Here is an 18,001-nt window from a genome sequence, read left to right as displayed (position 1 = left end):
AGTTGACTTGCTTTGGTTGAAATCTGATGGTGGTACAGATCAGAATTTGCTTGACTTGTCTTCCACCGCAGACACTTGAGAAATTTCCAAAGCTGTGTTCTGTGTCTTGGTGATTCATATATTCATCATCACTATGATATGTTCTTAATTAAGTGGAATTAAGCCATACACAAGAGACACACCTATATTAGACTTAGTTAAGATTCTGGTTTCCGTATGCAGAGCATCATCAAGGGTTTCTGTGTTGCTGAGGGAAGGAAACCGTGGGGTGAGAGATGACACTGAGCAAAAGTAAAGGCAAATGACAGATCACATAGATCACATAATTCATGGTATGAACTTTCACTATAATTCCTCAGCCAAAATGCAACAATAATTTCATATTTGTTAAGAAATTGAATAGTATAATCTGGAGCTCAAAAGAGAGGCATCAGATGGAAATAAAAGTCTAGAAATAATACATTGGTGGTATTTCAAATCATGAGAATGAATGAAAGTATCCAAGAGAGATTTTATGCATATATATATGTATATGCAGGTATGTATGGATGTATTTAATGCATAATGTGTGTGGTGAAAAGAATCCAGCATGCTGAAGAAAAAGCAAGATCAGAATGCAGTACAGGGAGGAAAGTAAGCCAAAACCTTGAATAGGTAAGAGGCTACCTCATCACATAGTTATCTGTGGACTGTGGTTACCTCATCATGTAGTTACCTGTGGACTGTGGTATGGATTTTGAATTTTATTGAGAAGATACTATGGAAAGTTACTGGAGGATTAGGAGCAGGATTCTGACAGGGTCTGATTTGCATTTTAAACAGTTATTTTGGCGTTGGCTGCTTTGGGGAGCATTGGTGGCAGTGGGCTGCATTAAGGGATGTTAGGAAAGTATTGCTCTTTCCTACATGAGGGATGACCGTGGATGACAAAGAGGTTAGGGGTGGAAATGATATGCAATTCAGAATATGTTATAAAGGTCAAGCTAATAGGACTTGCTGATAGACCTGTTCTGGCACTTGTGAGAAAAATAGAAATCAACAGCAAATTCTGGGGCTTTTCCTTTTCATTCAGAGTTAGGACATAAACGATGCTTGCATTTGGGGGCTTTAAGAAAATCTGGGTTGTTTGGAAGGTGGTATAATTAAGAATTTAATTGTTAAATTCCTATTTTTTTCTACCAAAATAAAGATGTTAAAAAGCTGGTGAATAAATTCAAATCTGGAACTGAATGAAGAGCTCAAGGCTGGTGATATTAATTAGAGGCTACATTTGGAAGTTATTTAAAGCCATGGGTTTGGACAAGGTGACCTGGGTAATATGCTTAGAGATGAGAAGAGGCATGCATAGTTCTGGTGAAGAGAATGATGATTATGCCCAGGGTATTTACTATTTATAGGATATGGAAAAATTCTACCAATCTGACTAAAATACATCACTTTTTTTAATATCCACAATTAGTGCCTATTTTCTGAGTATTTGTGGGTTTACAGGAAGTGAGTACATTGCAACGAGTTTAGTGTTCCCTATAAAATTTCCATCTTCTCTTTGGTTCTACTCTTATTTTCTTTTGGACATTCGGCCATTCAGCCCCTCCCCCTGGCCTCCTCTATCATGAAATAATCAGTCTCAGGGGTCTCACAAACAGAAATGTGTAGGTAGTTTTCAGGAAGATTTAAATTTCTTACTTGTTATTTTGCAGATGATCGTCTTTTACTATCTGAACCTCTTGGAATCTCTTTCCCCCCTCCGAAGCAATTTATCTTTATCATTCCTTGCAAAAGTAGACCTTTTGGAGGAATGTTTTGCATATATTCAAACAAATATTTTGACTAAATAAAAACCTGATTTTTGTTCTGAGTTGAACTTTTGAAATCCTGTATTTGATATCCTGTAGTTTGACATAGAAAACTTAAAACTTGAATCCAATGAAATGTAATGTTTAGTGCATTGCTTAACGAATTTTAAGAATTACTACAAGATGAAATTATAGAAAATGGTGAGGGAAGAAGAAGTGGAAAAGGCAAGGCAGGTTATATGGAATCATTTGAAGTTGTTTATTTTGATCTGAAATGTAGCTACTCAAAATACTATCCCATGATCCAAGAATTGGTTCTAAAGTATATTATCCAGTTTGACCGGTGGTTCTTGTAATGTGTTTCACTTACTCTTTGATAACAGTGAGCTAAAGAATATCAAGAAGAAAGTTCATTTTTTGATATATCATGTATGATTTTAACTCTGGAAAACACTAGCGTTAATTACTATTGGGCCATATTGTTGTAAATTATTATTATTATCATCTCTTAAGTGTCGTGCAGGAGATCATTAACATAATTAATTTACCCACGTACTCACTCTAAATCCTCAGTATATTGTTACATTATTACCATCTTAACTCTGAATATCTGTTACATCCTGTCTTCATTATCCTGCCCATACTTCACATTTTAATCTCTCTTCATTTCATGATTTTTATGTACTTGAATTTCATCCTAGAAGTATCCAGCAGTCATTTGGAGCCTAGATTTTAATCATCTACAATATTTGAACTGTATTTTATCTTCACTCTTTTATCTCTACTTATTTATTAGTTTTTAGACTCTGATTGCATTGGACTGAATTTTTGTGTCCCCTTCCCCAAAATTCAGTGTGTGAAGCCCAAATCCCTATTGTGGCAGCATTTGGAGAGATGGAACCTGTGAGAGGTAATTAAATTGTGAGTCTGGAGACCTCATGAGGGTATCGGTGCCCTTATTAAGAAAAGACACTGAAGGGCTTGCTACCATTCTTTCCTCCTTGTGAGCATCCAAGGAGAACCCAGGAGGGATGACCTCCACCAGTCACTGGATCTGCTGGTGTTTTGATCTTGGACTTCCCAGGCTCCAGAACTATGAGAAGTAATTGTTTGTTGTTTAAGCCACCCAGTCTGTTTTTTGTTTTGTTTTGTTTTGTTTTTGCTATAGCGTCCCAAACTAAGGTGTTAATGCTTCAGTGTTAGAGAACTCCCGTGATCCTCAGAACTTGGAACTTAGATCTTAGAGAGATTTTCTCCTTCATAATATTTTTTGAAATAGTTTTATTAAGATATAATGGACATACCATATAGTTTACTTAAAAGTGTACATTTAAACGTGTCCAAGTATCATTTAAAAGCATATAATTCAGTGGACTTTAGTATATTCACAAAATTGTGCATCCATAGCCACAGTCAATTTTAGAACAGTTCCTTTAGCCCAAAAAGGAACCTTGTACCACATAGCCATCTGATATTTTAAATGGAAAAATTTAAAAACAGAAAAGGGATATAAAACTGAGGGGTTTATGTGGGGAGAGGCAGCTGGCAATCATAGAGTTGTCAGGGAAGGCTGAGAAAGATAACACTTAAGACCTAAAGAGGTGAGCTAGTCTTTGACTTAGAGCAAGATGGACTTTCAAAGCAATTCTTTATCATCTTTTGAAAATATTTAGGGTATGGAAGCATTTGATGATATAAACAAGCTAGTCCTCTCTCCCCACACTTTGAGGATGTTGTCTTATAATTGGAATTTTCTTCTCTAGAAGTACTTTTCTAATATTAAATATGGAAACCCATTAAACACAAATATTACTGGCAGTAATAACAATAAAAACATATAACATGGATATTTGCAGTTATCTATCCTCATCTGTTTCCACGAAATTCACCACACAGTGGAAAGACTGCCATTCAAATAGGTTAACATTACAGCACTAGTTCTGCTCATAACCCACTTGTAGCGGCTGATAAGAAACTGGTATTTCCTTTCTCAGTAGCCTCCGATATCCATGTTGTAAAGTAGCTCTGTGATGGGTGGCATGCCGAGTGATGCTTCATTACCCCACACTTGTTATCTCTCTCTCATAAATGGAGGGCACAAAATGAAAGAGGTTAACAGGCATAAACCTCCCTGGTAAACATAGTGCAGTGCTTAATGAGCAGACTATTCCTTTTCCTCCAGCATCTAAATGTCTGTGGCAATTATGTTATATTTCTAATCATTCTCTTGCAAATGTACACATATGATCTTGTGGGCAAGGAACACTTCTAAAAGAGTAAGGGGTTGGGGAGCAGATGCCCCTATAAAGGGGCCTGGGACTACTCTCTAAGTATTTAGCCTAACTGTCTCTAATATTTCCAAGCATCACTTTATTGTTTGCTTTTATAAGGCTATCGCAAAAGATGCATTCAAAGACTGGAAATGTTATATGCAGCTTAAAAAACAATAAAAGGAACAGGCACATACCCAGTATCAAGCTTAGGAAATAAAACAAATCCTTCCTTTGAAGATTGCTGTGTGCATACCTCACAAAAACTGCTTTCTTGTCCCCTCCCAGTGGTAACCACTAATCCTGAATGTTCTATTAATTATTTTTAGCAAGTCTTTATAATTGTATCAGACAGCTGGGAGTATCAATAAGCAATATACTGTTTACTTTTTGTTTTTCTGGTTTTGACCTTAATATAACTGAAGTCATACTAAAAGTATTTTTACTACTTAATTTCATATATGTTTTCTTGACATTCATCTATGCAATACAGATACACACATATACATATATATGCACTAAAATAAACTAAATGACTGTATAACATGACTTATGTGGGTTGTATATAAATACAAATGTATGCACTTACTTATACATTTATTTATACATTGATACAGACTGCTGTAAATAGTCTTGTGTATGTCCCTGGTGAGAACTGAGGTTGTCTAGGGGTAGCTGTCTGGATTTTATCCTATGATTCCTCTTCAGTTTCACTAGGTCATGCCAAAAAAATGTTTCCTAAATGCTTGTAGAAAACTTGTACCATCATCTATTCATGAGACATATACTCTTTATACTTTGGCATTGTTGTACTGTTTTCAAATAAACCTAGGTTTTTAAAAAATTGTTTGTTTCATGAAGATAATAACACATTATGCAGTCAAGTGTCAAGCTACCTAAATGCCATATGGGATTTCTTTATATTTGAGATCGTCATTTTTCATGATGCTAAATGATGTCTGTCAGGATAAAGCTCAGTTCTGTTTTCCAGCTGTTCCCTGTCCCTTCTTCCCTGCTGTACCATTTGGGTTATCATGGGAAGAAATATGAATCTGTCTACTCTCACATGTGTAGCGCTATAATGCATGGAAGGAGAATGGGCACTGGCAATGGGAAACATCCATCTGAGTGAGAGCGCTGCCTCGCCTTGGGCCATCACCTAACCTTTCACTTGCTCGGACAGTTCATCTGTAAAGGGAAAGTAACACAGCCTCTTCATAATAATGGCTGTTGTAAACACAGGAAATATTGGATTCACAGCCTGGCAGAATGCCTGGTACATTTCAGGAAGTTAATAAAAGGTAGTTAATATTTTTATTATGGGCACTTTATATCCAAGACCCTCATCCTCATTTCACCTCTTAAGCTTTTTTGATAATCTCTCGTCTCCTTGTCCTTCATTGTCTTGTATTGTTTTATTCTTTTACAGATAGCTCTGTTATTAGGTGCATTTTTCACTTTAGAGATTAAAAGGTCATATTTGCAGAATTGGCATTCCTTTGAAATATATTTGTGGTGTCTAAATCTCGATATTTTCACTTTTGTCTTTCTCTGACTCAGATTTTTTTTGTTAAGATAAGTAATTGACAGGAAAAAATGTCTCAGTTTAAAATGAGAAAAATATCATGGATATGTTACTTAATTTTGTGAAGGATGAAAGAAAATTGTCAGGATTTACCCTTTATTGTTGTATAAATAGTAGGCACTCCATTGAAATGGTGGCTAAAATAAGCCCCTCAAGAAAAACTCCTAGTTATAACCTTGACCTCTGAACACCTCAACCCTTGTGTTTGGTCCAAATTATATACCCTACACCCATGTCTACATGAAATGAAATCGACTTGCCAGGTTTCAGTTGTACCCAAGCACGTGTGAAAAACTAGTAAGAAGGGTTTTTCAAAGGCACTGGTAGGGACCCAAGGGATCTCCTAGAAGATAATCTGGCTAAATTTTCCTAATCTCAAAACAATGAGCCCAAAAGGGCATCAAACCTTAGTCTTTGGGGCAGAGTGAAGTTGCTGGTAGTACACTGTGTCTGGTGCCTGGCCCCTTTGATGCTTGTTTTAGGTTGTAATGTAACAGAGCTTGCCAAGAAACATAAGAATTTTCCCACTCAATCTGTAAATCACTGTAGTAGATATTGTTATGTGTTCTTGAGAATGTCAAAGCTCTACTTCATGAAACAGTAAGACAGAGAATGGTGATGAAAAAGCAGTTGAAGAGGTCACTGGATGAGAAATTGTGATATTTAAGTTAGATGTGTCTGACTTGCTAAAGCCCACGGATACTTGGGGGAGGGTGTGCTTCTAGGGAGACCAGAAGTTCCGAGCAGCAAGTGGAAGCAATGAGCTAATTAAATTTCCATTTTTAAATGGAAATTTATATACATAATGAAATCTAGAAAAATCTGGATTGAACTAAAGGTTAGCTGTTACACCACTATTTCCATCATGTAATTCCAGATTTTAGGTGAACAGTTACACTGAAACCAAAATTATCAACTTGCATCAGCGCTTGTCAAAATGTATCCTCTGTTTCTACGTTACAGTGGCAGGTAAAATAAGCTTCTTAAGAACCACTAAAAATTATAATAAAGTGAATTACTGGCAATTCACAAATGTTTAGTTAAGAATTCAGAGTTAGAAATGAGCCTTCAAAAATGTTGGTTAATCAGAGATTGTGATGTACTTAAACCAAAGTATATTTAAAAAAAAAATTGGCTCACTTTCAATTTAGAAGAAAGGAGGCATGTAAAAGACAATAGTAAATGAGACCTTCTATAGACAGTTGAGTTCAGCGATTGCCTAGTACAGATTTTTGATAGTATATTAGTTCAAAAGGAGTTGACAAATAAATATTATAACCATAATAGAAAATAATATCAACAATGGAAAGTGTAGTAGGAATTTGATATGAACTGAATTATGCCTCTCCCAAATTCATATGTTGGAACCCTAACCCTCAATGTGACTCTTTAAAGATGGGAAGTGATTCAGGTTAAATGAGGTCATAAGGGTGGGCTCTCATCCAACAGAACTGGTGTCCTTATAAGAGGAGTAAACCCCAGGTCACTAGATCTCTTCCCCTACCATGTAAAGGTGTGGCAAGAAGGCAGAAGCTGTAAGTCAGAAAGAGCACTTTCCATTGAACACTGTACCAATACCTAGATCTTAGATTTTCCAGCCCCCGTAGCTCTGAGAAGTAAATTTCTGTTATTTAAGCCACCTAGTCTATGATACTTGTTATGGTAACCCAAGCATACTAAAACAGAACTGAATTATTATAAAGAATAAAATAAAAAGGTTTTCATACTAGAAAATGTTATGGGATTTAGATATTCACAATATAAACCATTATTTAATTTTAATCATGAACTAGTCACTATGGCTACATGGAGTAACATTATTATTTACCCCATTTTACTGATAGGGAACCGGTGATACAGAGAAGATAATTAAATTGCCCACAATCACACTGGACTGTGGGAGAGCTGAGGTTCTAAGTTAGGTGGTTTGGCCCAGGAATCCATATTCTCTATACTTATAAGTGAATAATGATTTTTACATTATTCACATGATGAAGTTATACCCTGGTAATGCTTCCGTTACGTGAAATAATGGTTTTTAGAATCATCTCTTGGGTTAATTGAAAAGAAGAAATCTTCAGAGCAGTTTATGAGTTATGAGTTTCAAGAAATAGGTTTCACTACTCCTTTTAAATGATCAATTATTTGTAATACTAAATGGAATGTGTGACGGCTAGTTTTTAAAGTGTTATGTATTTTTGTTAAGAATATAAACTATCCTAGGGCAGGGATATTATGGTAATTCATAAGCAGTGTACTCGAAACGCATCTGGCAAAGAAATGCCATTTCTTGAATTGCAGTGTGGTGCCAAGCTATGTAACCAGAAATTACGAGACGCGTCCTGCATTCATCTAACTAGTCTTGTGACCTGAGCTTTAAATATTTCAGGTTTTTAAAAAACCTATAATGTTGCACTAATACTTGCTTTGACTATAGCTAGTGTGTTAAGAATCCAAGAGAGGAGCAATTATCCCATACATCGAGCATTCTGTTGCTGGAAGATACTTTTTAAATCAAACAAGATGAGCTCCAGCTGGCTGAGTAAAGGGTTAATTTAGTTACATAGCTCGTCACTGTAAGAGAATGGCTATAACTCAGAACTTTTTATTACCCCTGTGGTTCTTCTTTAGGAATAGAAACCATACCCAGTTTATGCCTGAGTACTAACCTACCACTTAATTCTTAGGACATATGTAAGAACTAATAGAATGATCGATTGATTAGTTGATTGGTTGGTTGATTTTTCAGTAGCTGTCTTCCTACTTACTGCATTCACCCACCTGAGAGAAAAGACAAGAAAGCATAGTCTTATTTTATATGGATTTTTTTTCTGCTTTTGTAATTCCCCATCTTTTGTTATAATCAGTGGGTACATAAAGGCATATGTGTCTCATTTCCTTGACTTTGTCTACTATAAAATACACTTCTTTGGGTAGGGCAGCCTATTGCTTCCTTTAAACCCAGAAGCTTTTTTGATTTATCTTGTTGTCTGATCTGTTCTCTGTCACAAGCTTGCAGAAGGTATTTCAATTCTTAGAATGCATGATGTGCTCAACTTTAACTCTTGCAAGGACTGAGGATTAACTTGTTTGTCTACAGTGTCATCAAGACTGTGCTGATTAAGTTTTGGCATGATATTGTTCCAAATTCCTTGCCAAACAGAATCTAGATTTCTTGTATAATGACATATGAGAATCCAAAAAAAAAAAAAATGTGTTTTTGAAAAAGGCTAGAAGAGATCTAGAGCAATTCTCTTTTCCCTTCATATGAATTATTTTACTGATTCATTGAAATACAATGTTTGCAGCAAAAGGAAACTCTTTTGAATCAGTGATTGGCAGATTGCACAAGATTCAGGTGCTCATTTGGGACCTTAAAAAAGTAAATCATGATAGTAAGTAGACATTAATGTGAAGTCAGATGACTTCCCAGAACGAACAATCAACATTATTACAATATAGACTTAAGGGCTGAGAAAACGATTGGGAGTTGCCATTAAATGCTACATCTAGTTCATTGTCTTAATATTATTAAATATTTGCAGTCCCTTTCAATCTCCCTTGCACTTTTTTCTTAATGCTAGGAGAGTCGAGTATCTCTGTGACCTTACTTTGATTTAAACATCAATGCAAAAGCTTCATAGGCACATTGGGAAGTAAAGTGATTTATTTTTCCATTATTACCTCTGGGAATTATGGGGCATCTTGGACATAAATTCCAGTGAGAGTCCCATCCACTTACACAGTAACAATAAGAAAATATTCTAGAGACAAAATTTTGAAGAGTAAGGTAAGGATGAAATTAGATTGTGTATGACCACTAAATTATCCCTTTCAATGTAAAATTTTTGTCTATATTTATTTTTACATACTTGTTTCACTTTAACTTTAAAAAGTTTAGTAACTAGACGTTTTCCCTAAAGAGCAATCTTTGATAATGTAAATCTTAGCAAGTGACATTCATTACAAAAATTATTGTTAATAAAATATAAAAAATGATTATTTTCAACCAGGTCTTTTGACTAATTCCCTTGTTGCTACAACTTACATTTCTGACATTCACATTTTCATAGCTATCATGCCCATAAACAAAATTAACCTGGTACCATAAATATCATGAACTTTATTCTCTTACGAACCATCTACCTTTCTTTAATGTGAAGATCATGGATCTTGTATTAAATTCATCTGACTTTCTTTTTAAAGAAATGTTATCCCAAGGTCATGGGGAGGAGAAAATGTATGAATCACAGAAAATCAGAGCAAACGAAGCAGAAAGACTTAGCATTCTTCCTAAAAAAGCTACCCCAAATTCTCTGTCCTCATACCAATTAACAAATTGTGTTATTTTAGTTGCCTAAGGACATGAAATATTTATATATCGTGTAGCTCAAGAGTAAGCCATGGTTGTTAAATAACTTATTTTTTCATATAACCATTCTTTTATGAATGGGGTAAGGATGAACTACAAACTCTCATTTCTGTAGAACCGTATTTGAAGTTATTTGCATTATTTTGCTCTGTGACAAATGTAATACTGGTAAAGAGCACACTGTCCTTTTCTCTTGTAAACAGTAAGTTTACAGGGATATATATCTAACAAATGTTTGAGGTCTTACTGCATCCCAGATTTCTGTGCATAGATCTGGGCTACAGAAATGGAGGCTACATTTTTTTCCTCTCCTTGCTGGAGAAATTACTGTATAAGTAAATAAGTAAGACCCATCCTTTCACCAAAAACATATATTGAGTTCATTCCACATCAGGCATTACTCAAGGCACTGCAGATGCAACAATGAACAATGCTGAGAACAGCCCTATCTCCTGGATTTATATTTTAGCATGAGGACACAGGTAAACCAATAAAAACAAAATTTAAAATTGCAGAATCTAGATCTTGTGGTTTTGGAAGGCTTCTTTGTGGACACGATGCTTTGGCTGATACCTGAATGACAGAAGAAGCTAACAGAAGCCTTAGTTTGTACAAAGGGCCAATGGCAAGAATGAACCCAATGTCTTCAAGGAGGCATATAAGTCTAGTGTCACTGAGGCAGGATAGATGATGGTGAAATAAAATGAGGTAGGGAAGGGGCATATCAGACAGGCTTTAGAATGAAAGATTTTAGCCCAGTTTCAAATGGAGGCTAGTAAAGGCCTTTAAAACTGGGAGTGAAATGACTGGTTTATCTTCTACAGAGATGATTTGACAACTGGTAGAGGATGTATGAATGATCGAAGAAGCAGGGAGACTATTACAGTTGTCCGAGCAAGACACAACAGGGCTTGGATAATGGTAACGATAAAAAGTCAATGGGTTTTGTATGTTTTACTCATTGATAAGATATAGGTGTGTGAGGCGAAGCAAAATTTTTTAAAATGCTATTTTTTACAATGTTGGCATAATAAGGAATGATCAATTAATGCAGTGTGAGGAAACTGAAAACACATTTCCCGGAGAAAATGACAAATGGACTACTAAAAATTAAATAGCAGCAAAAAATGGGCTGTTAAGTTATAGATACAGGAGTGGGCCAAGGATGAAGATGTCCTGCTCGGATAACTCTGGGTATTCCAGTGTGATTAGAACAAAGGTGTAGAGAAATGAGGCAAACAATATAGTCAGAACCAGACTGTGATGGTGCTAAGTAGTTTGGGCATAAGATACAGGGAGTGAAGATATAGAAAATACATGCTTTAAGATTATTAAAATAACACACTGTAGAATAATGCTGGGCTTTCTGTAATTGTATGTAGTTTTCAAAGGTTTCTTATGTATACACATACATTGGACAATACTGTGGAGCTAGAGAGAAAAGGAAAAAAGGAAACGGTATCTTCTCTCCCACAGGACGCCACAGAAAGAGGAACTGCCTTGGAGGCTGACAAAACAATGAAGAATTTCAGGGCAAATGTCATGGAGAAGATTCATATTAAAAAGATCAAATTGAGATGTTTTTACTCTCTGATCACAAAACAGCATAATATTTAGGAATACTTTCTTACACTCCATTTATTGTTTATTTTCTGCCCCTGCTTCCCCTTTTCACTAGAATATAAACTAAAGACGGTGAGGGATTTTGTACATCAAAGATGTATTCCATGTACCAAGAACATTACCAGACGTGTGGTTGGTACTCAATATATTTGTTAAATTGATTAGTGTCTTTTTCTGGAAGGAAAAAGAGAAGGGAAATATTGATTTTATTTGCAGAAATTAAGTGAAAGATTGCCCTCCACTAAGTCTTCCAGATTAATGGGTTTACCAAATATGAAACATTGGAGTCCCTAAAACAATATTTATGAGGGGGCTAACCCTTGGAACTCTTGTATTATGGCAAATCAGATTTAAACGGTTCACATTCTATTAGTTGAGGGAGGTGATCCTGGGCACCAGAGAGCTAACCACAGTGGAGCTAGTAAGTGAAGACAGAAACAGAAAGCTGAATTTTTCCAAGTAAAAATGAGATGATCTGTTCACTTGCAAGGACTTTAGCCCTCAGAACCTGGAAAGCAAAAAAAAATGTTACTTCTCAATGTTATAAACTAGGATGTGCAGAACACTTGGTAGTGTGATGAGAGTCTGGGTCGCTGTTGGTCGTAATTCAGTAGACGGCATCTGCGGGCTGGCTAAGATTGTTGTGGGAAATGGCAAAATGGCTGCTTTCGGACCATGATTTGCAGTTCAGTCAATGGGAATTTGAAGGCAAAGTTAGATGTCGTCTTAGAATGATTAAAAAATTTGCCCAGCAGCATTAGTAATTATTAGGAATTTGGGGACCAAGATTCAGATGATGCCACTGTACATATCTCAGAATATGAATTGACACAACTTGTACTGCCTGCCCTGTTCTCCGCTTCAGGTTGCAAGGCTGGGTTGCTTGAAATTTCTCTCTACACACATCACTCGACTGCTCAGCCTTCCACTTTGGTTTGTGCTATTTTCACTTAATGAAATGCCCTTTCTAGTAATCTTCGCCTCCTTTAAAGCTAACTACCCCTCATTCATGGGCTGTTTGACTGGAATGTCACCCTCCCTAGGCATCCTTACCTGACAACCATCACCCCTGATAGGGAGGTGCCCAGCACTTCTCGTGCAACTTTCTGAGCTAACCTCCAGCATCAAGATATGATATTTGTTTATGTATTAAACTCTCCTGCTAGGCTCTCAGTTGTTTGATGACTGTGGTACTGGCCATTCTTAATCCAGAACTTAATACAGTTCCTGATACACAGAAACTGAGCGATGATTTATTTTTTATTATAATTTGTGCGTGTGTGTGTGTGTGTGTGTGTTTGTGTGTCCCTTGGTTCTTCCATCAGGTCTTATTTCTTAAAATAGATAATAGTCTGCCAGAGGTATTTTCAGGAAAGATAATAATGACAACAACAATAGCATAATAATAATAGTAACAACAACTTGAAGTTGAAAAAATGGTGCTAAATATAATCTCCATGTGGTTTATAAAATTGATGTTGCCAACTCTTGGATTTCTTCTCCCTGAATACTGTAGTAATTGACCTGAGAAGAAGAAGAAATTTTCATTAATATACTCGGATGATTAAGACTTTTAACCAATTACAATTAAGAAGATAAACAACTCATGTCAACTAAAAAGAAGTTAAACATACAAGTCGATTCTTTTACAAGAGGCTTTAATGAGACAGTGCTCCTGAATCGTCTGCGGATCCTGAGAAGGAGGCAGAGTCTGTGCCATCTTGATGTTCTGGTGGCAATTCACGGTGCTTTGTCCCTGCCTGTGAAACTGAATCCTTTTGTCCTGTGCTTATGCTGCATTCTGTAGCCTCTGGTGCTTGTCATGGTAGATGTTTTGGATTCCCATTCTCCTTTCTTTGGAGGTATCACAAGTGTAATGAAGGATTTTTCAGAGTTAATGTGTAGCTGGTAACACGTAGTTAACATCCACCTCAAGGGTGGTGGAGCGTTGGTAGTGCCTGGAGATGAGATCAGCACAAAGATTTTTCCGAGCATGTTTGGCATAAAGTCACTTAGCAAAAAATTTGACTTACTATCAGTAATATCAACATTTGTAAACGTTCTTCTGAAATAATTGTAGCCTTACGTTGTGTTACTGTCAGTAATGGTAGTATATTTCTCAGTAGCTTTTTTTTTTAAATTGGGATATAATTGCCATATAACATTATTGGTTTCAGGTGTACAACATTATGGTTTGATATTTGTATATATTTTGAAATGCTTATCACATTTCGAGTTAACATCCATCACCACACATAGTTACAATATTTTTATAAGAAATTTGAAGACCTACCTTCTTAGTAATTTTCAGATATACAATATAGAATTATTAACTATAATCACCATGCTGTACATTACATCCCCAGAACTTACTTATTTTATAACTAAGTTTGTAGGAGTTTGTACCTTTGACAATCTTCTACCTTCACCAATTTTGACCACCCCCAACCCCTTGCCTCTCTTCTCTGTATCTATGAGTTCAGCTTTTTTTTTTTTTAAGATTCCACATATAAATAAGATCATATGGTATTTGTCTTTCTCTGTCTTATTTTACTCAGCATAATGCCCTTAAGATCCATCCATGTTGTTGCAAGTGGTAAGATTTCCTTCTTTTATGGATGAATAATATTTTATTGTATATGTTCAGTAAGTATCTTCTGATAGAACAAAAATTACTTTTTTGACTCAAAGAAACACTCTATGTTGATATTTTGTAAGGAAAATAGAAACAATGTGCTATTATAAATATTGCTAAACATCTTATTTTGTGCTCACAAGCTGGAATTGTATATATAAATATAATAATTAAAGGGTTAACTAATATTTTTTATTAATAGGTATATGACTGCTGTCTGTCAGCATAGCATTAAAAAAATAGCAGTGCTATCTGTATTATCTTAGTAAACTTCACCCCCATAGCCAATTAATCAGCTGAATATTTTAGCTTTTATACTTAGCCTTTGTTTAGCATCATCATTCTAAGAAAACCGATGTCAATTTACCTAAATATTCATCCAACTACTCCTCTGTATTCAATTTGTCCTCTTCCAGGGCTCCACAAAATGCCAGTGGATTTATTTATTTATTTTAAAAACATTTTTGTTGAGATACGATTTACATACTATAAAATTCAACCACTTAAATTGTACAATTTAAAGGTATCTGCATATTCACTCAGTTGTACAGCTATCACCACTATTTAACATACGACTATTTAAATTTCATCCTCACACAAAAAGAGGCACCAATTAGCAGTCATTCCCCATCCAAGCCTCTCTCTAGTCCTTAGCATTCACTAATTTTATTTCTGTCCTTATAGATTTGCCTATTGTGGACATGTCATTTAAATGTTTCCTTACAATGTATGACTTTTTATGACTTCTTCCACTTAGCAGAGTGTTTTTAAGGTTCATCTGCACATGTAGCATGTGTTATCACTTCATTTATATTGTTGAATAATGTTACCTTGTATGAATATAAAACACTATTTACACATTCAGTAGATTTGGGGACATTTGGGTAGTTTCTATATCTGAGCTATTATGAATATAATTAATATAAGCACTCATATTTAAGTTTTTTATGTGGACATATGTTTGCATTTCTCTCATGTGCTTATTGAGGAGTGGAACTGCTAGGTCATATGATAACTCTATGCTGAACATTTTAAGGAGCTTCCAAAATGTGTTCTAAAGCAGCCCCATTTTACATTCCAATTAGAAATGTACAGGGGTATCAGTTTCTTCATATCCTCACCAACACTTTTCACAACCTGTCTTTTTGATCATAGACACTTAATGAATGTGAAGTAGTTTTGATTTGTGTTATCTAAATACATGTTTTGTATGCTTATTGACCATTTATATATTTTCTTTGGAAAAATGTCTGTTCAAATCCTTAGTTACTTATTTCTTTGATTAGGTTATTTTGCTTTTATTATTGAGATGGAAAATTATTTTATATTTATTTAAAATAAAATCCCTTATCAGATAGATAATTTGCAAACATTTTCTCCCATTCTGTGAGTTGAATTTTCACTTTCTTTACAATGTCATTTAAGCACAAAGGTTTTAATGTTGGTGTAATCCAATTATCTATTTTTGTTATTATTTGTGTTGCTTGTGTTTTGGTATCCTATTTACGAAATCATTGCCTAATAGAGTTCACGAAGATTAACTCCTGCATTTTCTTCTATTAGGCTTATAATTTTAGTTCTTCACTTATGTCTATGGTACAGTTTTGAGTAAATTTTTGAGTATGGTTTTAAAAAGTCTAACCTCATTCCTTTGAATGTGGATATCCAGTTGTCCCAATATCATTTATTGAAAAAACTTCTGTCCCCATTGAATTGTCTGAGCATCTTCATCAAAATCAGTTAAACATAAATGTAAGAATTTATTTCTAGATTCTCAATTTTATTCCATTGGTCTATACGTTTATTCTTATGACAGTACCATGCAGTTTTGCTTACTGCGCTGAGTAGTAACTTGTGAAGTTGGGAAGTGTGAGTCCTCCAATTTTCGTCCCTGTTCTCAAGACTGTTTTGTCTATTCAGAATCCTTGGGTTGTGCGTTCATCTCAAAAATTTCTGCAAAAAAAAAAAAAAGCCACCTGTGATTTTGGTGGGGATTTTGTTACGTATGTAGATCAATTTAGAAAATATTTTAATTCTGACAATATTAAATCTTCTTATCTATGACAAAGAGATGTCTTTCAATCTACCTAGGTCTTCTGTAGTAAAGTATTCTGTTCAATAATACTTTATAGTTTTAAGAGTAAAATTTTGTATTTCTTTTGATAAAGTTATTCTAGTGGAATTAATTTTTTATGTTATTATAAATGAAATTTTCTTAATTACATTTTCAGATTTTTCATTCTTGGTGTGTAGAAATACAGCTGATTTTTGTACATGGATCTTGTATCCTATAAGCCTGCCAAACTTGTTTATTAGTTAAAATAGATTTGTGTGTGTGCGCTTATGTGCATTACTTAGGATTTTCTATGTAAAGATTTATGCCATTTGTGAATAAAGATAGCTTTAAATCTTCTTTCTAATCTGAATGTCTTATATTTATCTTTCTGGTCTAATTGTCTTAGCTGGAACCTCCAGTACAATATTTCATAAAAGTGAGCATCTTCACCTTATTCCTGATTTTACGGGAAAGCATTTAGGCTTTTACTATATAAACATAATGCTAACTGTGCATTTTTCATAGATGTCCTTTATCAGATTGAGAGAGTTCCTTTCTCTTCCTAATTTGTTGAGTGTTTTTACAATGAAAGGGTGTTGGATTTTGTCAAATGTTTCTCTGCATCTGTGAGAGAATCATGATTTGCTTTTTGTCCCTTTATTATAATTAATAATGTGTATTATGTTGACTAATTTTCAGATGTTAAATCAAAGTTATATTCCTTGGATAAAAGCCATATAGTCATGTTATATAACCTTTTTATATGTTGCTAGATTTATTGTGTATTTCATTGATAATGTCTGCATCTATATTCAGATGCATAAAACAACTGTATTTTCTGTAATATTATTTTCTTATGCTGGCTTTGTCTGGTTTTGATGTCAGTATTAGACTCATAGAAAGAGTTAGGAAATATACTTTCCTTTTGACATTGGACATTTCAGTAATATTATTTCTTTAAATGTTTGTTAGAATTTAATAATGAAATGATCTAAAATTGGACTTGTTGAAACTATTAAAATTACTAATTCAATGTTTTTACTTGTTATAAATAAATTCCTATTTTCTCTTTCATATTGTTAGTCTTGGTAGTTTGTGAAGATCTAGAAATTTTTACATTTATCTAGGTTATCTAATTTGTTGGTATGCAGTTGTTCATAGTATTCTTTTATAATCCTTTTTATTTCAGTGAGATCAGTGGCAATGTCCCATATATTCTTTTTGATTTTGGAATTTGAGTCTTACATATTATTTTCCTTTGACAGTCTAGCTCAGTTTGTCAACTTTATTGATCTTTCCAAAGAACATACTTTTGCTTTTATTGATTTGTCTCTTTTCTAAAAATATTCCATTTTATTTATCCCTTCTCTAATCTTCAATATGTCTAAACTTTAATATCTTCTTTAGCTCTTGAACATATTTATAGTAGCTAATTTAAAATATTTGTCTAACAAACCCAACGTTTCATTATTTCCCAACCATTGTTAAAGGTTTTCTTGACATTTTTCCAACTTTAACAATTTTCTCACTGAATTTTAGTCATCCTTCCAACCTCTATATATAAATATATAGTCTTGCATAAATTTGGTCCTGGAGTTAAACTTCACTTGGCCATGATGTCTTATTTTTAGTATTCCCAGGTTTGGCTTGAAACTAGATACAAA

This window comes from Camelus dromedarius, chromosome 3, assembly GCF_036321535.1.
Source record: "Camelus dromedarius isolate mCamDro1 chromosome 3, mCamDro1.pat, whole genome shotgun sequence".
Classification (NCBI taxonomy): Eukaryota; Metazoa; Chordata; class Mammalia; order Artiodactyla; family Camelidae; genus Camelus; species Camelus dromedarius.
Note: the sequence above shows the minus strand (reverse complement) of the source record.